Here is a 9,725-nt window from a genome sequence, read left to right as displayed (position 1 = left end):
CCCCGCTGTGGGTCTGCACTCTTTTCTCTCTCCAGACAAATTTAATTCAGCTGCTGTAGCAGACGAAATGCTGGATTTACGTAAAATAACAGAGTTCAAATTCATTTATGCTGATATTTTTGTTTAGATTCAAGCGGGGACAGCTGAAGACCACAGTTAACCCACAAAACTTGGATTTTCTTTTTTAATATTAATCATTTATTATAATGATGCCTAAAAATTAACCAAAAATGAAGTTCTATTCGCCCGACACTATAGAGAATTAACCTTTGTTCCAAACCTCTGGTCATCTGCATAATCTTTTTTCCTCCTACTTTCTCTCATTTTCCCAATGACCTATAAAACCCATCTAATAATTGTCAGTTGTTTCTTCTTACTCTGTGAATGGGATGCTGGTCTCACCCACAGTCATGAAATACCTCCTTTCTCTCTCTTTCAATCATTCATAAAACCCAAAAAATCTCACAATCAAATGTTCTTGCAAGATTACCCACACAAAACCACACCAGGAACACAGCCTCCTCCTACTGCTCGTCGTGCTGACCCAGAATTAATCTGTGCAAGTTCACATCTGGGGATTTGAATTCAAACTCCTTCCATTGAAATTCAAAGAGGATCAGGTCTGAGGGTCTGGTTTTGCACAACTTTTAATCCTAACAATTTTGACCAAATCCGAGGCTCTGCTAACCATGCAGTTTTAATTAGGGCACTACTAACACATTCTAAGGTGAAAATAGGAAGCTGAGAGTGACATACGCAGCTACCACATTCATTAGTAAAACATATTTTACTAAGTAAGCATTGCAAGAACATAATTTTTCTCTCAGTCTGCTTCTACATTGTTACATCTTCCAGTTTCAATGGAGTTATTCCCAGTTCACCCTGGTACAAGTAGAGAAGGATTCCGTCTTCAACACTGGAAGTAGCATGTTCATATAGAGAGAGCAGAGTCCTACAGCTGGGAAGGTATTACCGCGTGCATCAGTACAGGTTAGGGGCTGACCTGTTCCAAAGAAGCTCTGCGGAGAAGGACCTGGGTGTCCTGGTGGACAACAGGTTGGTCGTGGGCCAGCAGTGTGCCTTTGTAGGCAAGAAGACCAATGGAATCCAAGGGTGCATTAAAAAGCACATGACCAGCACGTCAAGTGAGGTGATCCTCCTCCTCTGCTCTGCCCTGGTGAGGCTGCATCTGGAGTACAGTGTCCAGTTCTGGGCTCCCCAGTTCAAGAAAGACAGGGAACCTCATAAAGAGTCCAGCAGAGGGCCACAAAGAGGCCTGGAGCGTCTCCTGTAGGAGGAAAGGGAGAAAGATCTGGGGCTGTTCAGTCTGGAGAAGAGAAGACTGATGGGGGATCTAATAAATGCTTATGAAAAAGTGAAGGGCAGGATGGGGCCAGGCTCTTTTTGGTGGCATGCAGCAATAGAACAAAGGGCAGCGGGCACAAACTGGAACATTGGAAGTTCCATGTGAACATGAAGAAAAACTTCTTTACTTTGAGGGTGACAGAGCAGCAGAACTGGCTTAGAGAGGTTGTAGAGTCTCCTTCTCTGGAGATTTTCAAGACCCACCTGGATGCTTTTCTGCAACCTAATCTAGAGAAGCTGCTTTAGCAGAAGGTTGGTCTTGGTGATCTCTAGAGGTCCCTTCCAACTCCTACTATTCTGTGATTCTGTGATACAAGTAGCATTCATTCCCTTTTGCTCTTTGTTCTTTGAAAAGAAGAATCCCAGCTTTTACCTTCAAGTAATTCATTGCCTTAGTCATCCCCAGTGAGGATTGGGTTTGTTGTTTGTTTGTTTGTTTGTTTGTTTGTTTTTCATTGCTGAGTAAATTTTCTGTTTTCTATTTACTGTCACGGGGCAAGCTGTTTTTTAGAGCGTGCTTTACTAGGAAAAGAGTTGGGATTCTCATCAGAGTTTTTAAGCTTTGCCTTTATTGACTCTACATCTTACAGGCAGACAGGCAGCAAAGCCGAAATCATTTGCCACATCAACGTCAACAGATATACATAAAGACAGTAATGTAAATCCAGTCACAAACAAGGGTCTTTTCCAGCCTGAGTTCGCATCTGTTCTGTTGCATCTCGGACGAATGCAGCTCCGCCAGCCACAGATCCCAAGTTCCGTGGGCCCCGCCTCCAGCACAGGGCGCACTGCTGCGGGCGGCCACCAGAAGGCGCTGCCGCCGTCCCCAATGGCTGTGCCGCGGGGTCGAGCACCCCCCGCTCGGCGCGGCTCCCCGGGCACCCGCCGGGAGCCGTGCCGCTCTCGCCCTGCCCGGTATCTCCGCAGCCGCGCTCCGCGGGATTAGAGGCAGCCGAAGCAGGTATTCTGCCCAGTGCCCTCAGCTGCCATGAAGAAATGTGCAAATCTAATTGTGCTGAACGGAAACGTACGTCTTCATCGCTGATTATGATGCGGAAGAAGATGACTACAGGTTTGGCACCATAATGGCCAACGTTGAAATGTAATGACACGCTAGTATGATGTACATCTCCATTAGGAATTATAAATCAAAGGTTATTCATTTGTACTTGATTTATTCCTGGGAAACGCTACCCAGGGAAATCTCGACTTCCGGCCCCCAAATCAGACGGGTAGCCGCCAGCGCCCTCTGCTGGCAGCACTCGGGAACTGCCGCCCCGCAGCGCCTTCCCCAGGTGTTACTTCTGTGCAGAAGTATTTGTTTTTTCTCATTATCCCGTCCACCAACATCGCAGTCTGTGATATTTGAAGTAATGTAATTCATTGTCTTTTCTTGAATTTTATCCTCGCTTTCAGAAGTAGACTGGATAATATTTAATCCTGTGAAACCTCCCTTCAAAACCAGAGGCCTTAATCTTGCTGGTAATCTTTTTCTAGGAATACAGCAGAAAACTGCACAATGTCTGCACAGTTTATTACTGAGCACAGAGGAAAGGATTTGTATTTTCTGAGTTAGATGAGAGATGCAACCTCGTGGGTATATGTGAGCAGAATCTAGACCACGTGAGAACAGAAGTATTACTGAGACTGCATTTAAATTCTTGGCTTAGTTGATGGTTTATCCTAGGCAGCTTCCTATAGTTGTCTGCATTTAATGGCTGCAGAGAGAAGAGCTGAACAGGAGATGAGGGAAAGACAGTGCCTGGACTTTTGCTAGCTAGCATTCTCTGTCCCCCCAGCTCTATGCCCACCTTGTTTCCTGATGCTGGGCACAGCTTACCATGCTTTCTGTCACACTGCGTGGCACTGTCCTGACTGCGTGGCAGCATCGACTCTGACCTCTGTTACATACAGGTGGAGCCTCAATTTTTCAGCTGCTCATATCAGCCCACACTCAGTTCCTACATCATCCAGCTCTTAAGGTGCATCTTCTTCCACTCTCCGTCACAGCTAAAATCCTTGCTTAAGTTCTTATTATTTAACAGCTCAGTTGCTGCAACATCCTTTTCTCTGGCCCCGACACAAGCCCTAATCATACTGAATGCTGCTGCTGCTGCTTCAAAGATCATTTTCCTAGCCTGTCACTTTGAACGTGTCACCCCTCTCCTGGCATCCCTGCACCGCCTCCCCCTCCCCTATCTTGCATCAACATAAGCTGCCTATCTTCATTCTCAAGGCCCCCTGGGACCCCACCTATCATCTCTCATTGTCAGGAGGCACAAACAAGGAACAGAGCAGCTCCAGTGACTGCCCTGCCTGCTGAGCAGGCTTTCAGCTCTGCTGTGCTCTGTCCTTATGTACCTTTTTGGAGTGGGATATGGGTCAGCAGGACTGGTCAGGAGCAAACTAAGGGACCGCTGCTAAACACAGCCAGGATTGCTGGCAGCTGTAACATTTAAACACTGCTGGAACCTTGAAACATACCCTCTCCTTTTGTCCAGTGTTACCATCCTCCTACATTCTCATCCTCATTTTCTCCTCTGTGGCCTCTCTTATACTTAGAGGTTATGCTGTGCAAACGCTCTCGGATTTATTTCGGTAGCTCTCCAGAATGTCCTTAAAGCCCTCCTTTGCCATGACGTCTACAAAAGCTTTGACAGCCTTTATGCTGCTGGTGAGGTACTGCTGCTGTCAGCCGCACTGAGCGTTCTCATTTCCTTTATTCTCCATCTGTCTTTCTGTACTTGTCTGTGGTCTTCCGTCCTCTGTTTAGTTTGTAATCGCTTTGGGACAGGGCCATCATTCTGTTCAGTGTTTACACAGTGCTTCAGACAATATTTGTGGTTAGGTTTCCTACGTGGTCTGATAACACCGACAATAAATAAAAACAGTAACGGGCTGTGGCAGGTGCTCTCTTTTTGCATAGACCTCATTGATCTCAGGCTGTGGGCAGAGCACACGGCATGGATGCAGACTGTGTCTTGTGGGTATCCGAGCAAAGGGCAAAGTCGAAGAGCAGCGCCGCATGTTCTGCTCTAAACGCTGGCCAAAATGCCGTTAATCAAAATCCCTTTCTGTGCTTTGGATTTTTGTTTTGTCAGGCAGCGTACAGCAGATCCAAGGGCAACCTTTTAGCTTTGTATCGTTTTCTTCAAGAAAAGGGCAGGGCAGGGAGAAGAAGGCTGAAGTTTATGGGCTTTTGTTTCTTCAAGAAAAATACAACAGGAGAGCTATAAACAGCAGGAGGAATTTAAGGAAGCACAGACATTGGAAGATCTTTAGACCTCTCCTTTTGCTCTTTGTACACAGTAGAAAACTACTTTAAAAACTTAATCTTCAGCTATTTTGGTAGCCAGTAGTAAACTGAGACATTGTCTTAGTTTCCTAACCTATAAAAGGAGCCCTCTTGCTTTAACTGACACAGGTGCTTTAACCCTTTTCCTTTCTTTAAAGTCCTTTAAAGACAGACAGAAATGTGTCATGAATTATTTTTGTTATGGCTTGAATTCAGTTTTATTAGCAAAACGGGTTTAAATCTTCTTCCATTCTGCAACCTGCTCTGACCAACATGTAGCTGTGCTCAGTGCCTGCTGGGGAGAGGAGAGGGTACGACTTGGCTGCGTTGCAGAACACTCAGAAGGGACTCTCTGTGGCTCTGAATTGCAGAGTTGTCCACAGAGAGCTGTCTTTAGACTGATATAGCTCATAAAGTGAGCAATCTTTGGGATCAGCTCAGGGTCCAAATTACAGAAAAGTGACTTAAAGTGCCTTGGTGATACCAGTACAACACAGCACCTTTGTGGTTCAGGGTACCAGCCAAGAGTGGACAGAAAAGGATCACTGGGAGTAATAAAGCAGAGTGCACTGTTACAAATTCTGCATCAAAGTACTGGATGAACAGGACAAGTATCAAGTAGGATATATAGTAGGATGCTCCAAAAGTAATGCCTCCTGTTTATTTCCATGTAAACTGGAACAGATATAAAGGGCACAATAACACAGTTTGAAAGAGCAAATTCTCAGCTACAAAACACTAGTTTTCAATACAGTCACAACTATTAGCTGTGTATTTTTGCCAGTGATGTACAAGAGCCTGCATACCATGCTTGTACAAATCTGTGCCAGTGGAGGTGACCCACTGTTGTGTCACCACAGCTGAAATGCACCATCCAACACCTCACTGTGCTCACATCCACTGTTTGGTCTCCAGAAATGTTCAGCAAGCATTAATGATTGTCAGTGGGTGCCATTTTTTCCTGTATGGAGGAATTAAATTACAGTTCATACGCACATCCATATCAAACACCATTCCGTCAGAGTGCCCCTCTGCTGCCATCTATCTCACAGTAACAAAATGTAACAGATTACTGGCAAGAAGGTTCAACCTCAACTTCATAGACTAATGTCATAAAATAGGAGGCATTACTTTCGGAGCAGCCCTCATAGCAACAGTATAAAAACCACAGAAGGTTTTAGTGGCAATAGCACCCCGCATTTTATGTAGTGCCTTGTAATCGGAGAGCTCCTGAAAGACTTTCAGTGGTGATTAAGGAAATGGAGACATTCCACTGGGTTACAGAGGTAATTAATGATTAGAGATTATTAATGAGAGACAAAAAGAGCCCTGAAGGAAGACCACATCAGTGAGCATAAGGGAAACCAGGATGAGGAATGGAATGGACAGGATGATGTAGTAGATATCTGTAACACAAGATACAGGAATGTAGTCAGAACATTTAGCCCCGATTTATATGTGAGAAACACTCAGCTTTCTCAAAAGGAATTTAAATACTTTTCCTGTCTATCAGCCTTTCCTCATCTTTAAGCTAACCCTGTATCAGTAGCTTGGCTTCTTTTCTCTCCTGTCACTAATAGTCAGACCTGGGCTGGACCTGACAACTAAATAGCAAGGCGGCATTCCTGTTGGTGTCACGGACTGTCCCGCAGTAACATTCAGTTCAGGAAATATGGAGCGATATTTGTTATGTGCTTTGGAAAGTTGGTTGGTTGTCTTTTTGGCAGCACTTAGTTTATCAGTTCTAGAAGTAGAAGAAAACAAAAAGTGTGGCAGTTAAGAGTGAGACTGAACAAGCGTAAGAACCTTATAGCTAGATGGTAGACCATGAGCCAAAGTGAAGGCATTTATTTATTGTCTCAATCAAATGGAAGCCTTAACTTTTTCTTTTTCCTGTTATGTTATTAATCTTCTGATATAGAAAACATTTACATTCCCTGTGGAACTCCTCCAAGTCAATCCACTCCTGTAAGGATACCTAACCTTTAGTACTTTGTAATAAATAAAACATCGGGAATAAAGATACACAGCAACACATTATAATGAATATTACCAAAAAGAATGCACGGATCTGTTCAATAATGTCTCTTTGGAAAATTCTTCTACTGATGTATCTAAGCACTTAAGAATTAATATTTGAGTGTGTCACGGTTACTAATGGATGTTAGGCTCTCATCACTCAAAAGGCAGAAAAATATATTGCCCTTTTACAGATTTGGAACCAAATGGTCAGTGGCTTGCCCAGGGCCATACATACATCTTTTGGTGGGAGTAGGAATTGGAATCAGGGTTTCTGTATCCTGTCCCACTACCTGAAGCCACCTTTTTACTCATTAAGAAATGTACATGGCATCATTTAGGAAAGGATGGTGATTTCCATGATGTTCTTTGGCATTTTTAATATCCCAGGTTTTTGTAGGCTTGACTGGGAAATAAGGGAGCACTGATAATTAGCTTAGCCTTTAAAAGGAGCTGCTCTCCAGTCTGCTATGTGTTTGCCATAACCTTAGGAGCTGTACACAGCCCTGTTACAACCTGTGTATCTGCAGCCTACCCCACAATTAAAAGGTTCAGGAAAGGTTCAGAAACATGCTTTGCAGTGCATTTAAAGGCAGCTTGCTGCATACAGCTTGGTTGGGAAAATCCTCAACAAGCAAAGTGATAAAAAAAAACCACAACAATCAAATGCAGAAAGCCTCCCTCCGGCCAAGCTCTACAATAGCAGACAGCTCACGGTCGGGTCCGCACCCATGTCTAAGTTCTCCAACCTATACATAAGGGAGCTCTTAAGCACTCTAGCCTTAAATGCATAAGCAATCCCATTGCCTGGGGGTTGGGGGCCGGGTGGAATATTCAAGTGCTTTGCTGGGTGCCTAACTGTAGGCAGTTGTATTTCTGAAATCCTGGCCTGCCCATGTTCTGTACAGCATCCCAGATATTTGGGTCAGAACGCTCCCATGAGGGATGCTTTCTCTAAACTACCAGCAAATGAAGTGAAATAAACCAAAGGGAACGGCCGCACGGTGCCCCCCACCAGCCTTCCTTACCCCCAAGGTTAGTTTGGGACCCACTCTGTTCTGAATGGCTGTTGATTTAAGTCATGCTCTTTTCCTTTTCATGTCACTTGTTTAAAGAGGAATTTTGAAGCAGTTGCTTACCGCAGCAACGCTTGGGAAGAGAAAGAATAGCGAGTGTATTTTCAGAATGCCCTTAGCAGCTTTCTTTTTGTTTTGTTTGTCTCCAAGCCCCTGCTATTCAAGTTCTCCTCAGAGCAGTAACAGCTAAATTGTTCTATGCACACAGCTCCCATTAGCAAGAGGAGTCATGCACATCATTCCCATGAACTACTTTAACAGCATTGCTCTATATGACAAGATGTGCCTCAACCAGAGAGGATGCTAGATAAATATTAACCACACAATGGTCTCATTTTAGCCCATGTTTAAAATAGCATTGGGATTTTTAAAATGTACCCTCCCAGAATTTGGCATCAGTCATCTTTGTCTTTCTGGTTTAAGAAATTAGATATGCCAGAGCATAACAAATCTGCATTAGAAGCACGGGCTTTGCTGCTTTACAGCAGAGAAAAATGGGGGGGTGGCTGACGTTTGGATTTACCATGCCATAATAATCCACAAACCCTAATTTATCAGCAATGAGTTCACGTCCTTTACTTTATATTAATTGCATTGAAATTTCCGTCAATTATTCAAACTCTCTGTACTCATAACTCATTTCACATCTCTTGCTCTATACAGTCTGAGGTCCGACTGTACTAAGATTCATATACGGAAAGACAGCATGATTTCTTTACATGGCAGAGACTCCCTTGAAATCTCCCTGCCCCCTGGTAAAGGTTTAGTTTAATAAGAATTAAAGTATGTCTCTGACTAACTCTCACACAGGAAGCATATCAATTTCATGGGTTGCATGAAGAATCCAAGTGTAATAATAAATATATATGCTCTCATCACATACATTGACACCTACTACACAGTATAAAGGAAACAGAAATAGTTATGTTGAGTGGCGTGGGAGGAGGTAAAAACAAGTTCTTCTCTAATGTCAGACAATTAGTTTCTGATTTATTTCTCAAAGCACATCAGTGGGTAAACCTTGCAATTTCATCTTAGCTAGAGTAGCTGAGGATGGCATTACAGAGAGCTCATAAAAATTTAAAACCATTTCCTAAGTCTAGTAGACTTTTTTCTTCTCTGTTATCAATGACAATGAATGCTGGTGTTTAGATGTGGATGCTGTAGTAAAAAAAATAGACCCTCTTTTGGATTAGTTTCGTTTGATTGTTTTTTTTTAATTATCATTATTAAATTATTGCACTGCTTGCTCTTCATGGCTAGAAACAGTGCTTGGTAATCACGTGGGTGTTCTGTAACCATCAATATCAGTAACTAGAAAAACAAGTTAAAAACCCCAGTTTCATAGTAAAAAGGTACAAACTGTGTATCTTAACTAATTCAGTCCACACTCAAAATGGCCACGCAGCTGTGCTCCAGTGCAGGGATATAACTTTTAAGAGCACAACAGCGTTCAAAGTGGAGTGCCCCCCGACAGCTGAAATTCTCCAGGCAGTCCTTAACATATACTCAGAATTTTGGGCAAGGCAAAAACACAGAAGTGCCCCAAATTGTTGCATATTACCACCATTCATCATAACGGAGTCTTTGGGGTCAATGTCTTTTCTTCCCCACTTGATGTTATTTTCATATCCTTTTATCGCCACCTGGGAGCCTCTGAGAATCTGCACAGCAACAAACCAGTGAGTTTATGCAGCAGAGGGCTGCGGTATGGACAGAAGAGAGATAATAGGAGGCTTATTAAACCATCACAAAATGATTAAAAATCGCTTGACCATCTTTTTTTAATTGGCTCCTGATGGAAGGGTTAATAGGAATTCGAATACCTGTGTTAAAAAAAAAAAAAAAGACATAAAGAAAACAGCGTAACATGAAATAATTCATATTGTCTCTGTGTAAATGAGGCAATAAATGCCTGAAACACGAAGCTCTGTCTGACTTCACAGCAGGGCCTGGTGCTTAATTGAAAG

General features: G+C 43.2%; 1 protein-coding gene across 1 annotated transcript in view; it reads right to left on the bottom strand.

The window, feature by feature from the left end:
- Positions 1-1,007: 1,007 nt before the first annotated feature.
- The window catches only part of CXXC4 (CXXC finger protein 4), a 170,986-nt gene continuing 162,268 nt past the window's right edge, over positions 1,008-9,725 (bottom strand). The window contains exon 7 of the transcript XR_014882874.1: positions 1,008-9,581. The gene's annotated coding sequence lies outside the window, so the exon portion shown is untranslated. The remainder of the gene's footprint in view (positions 9,582-9,725) is intronic.

The sequence above is a fragment of the Meleagris gallopavo genome, chromosome 4 (assembly GCF_905368555.1).
Source record: "Meleagris gallopavo chromosome 4, MGAL_WU_HG_1.1, whole genome shotgun sequence".
In the NCBI taxonomy this organism is placed as follows: Eukaryota; Metazoa; Chordata; class Aves; order Galliformes; family Phasianidae; genus Meleagris; species Meleagris gallopavo.
Note: the sequence above shows the minus strand (reverse complement) of the source record. Positions and strands in the feature narration are given on the sequence as shown.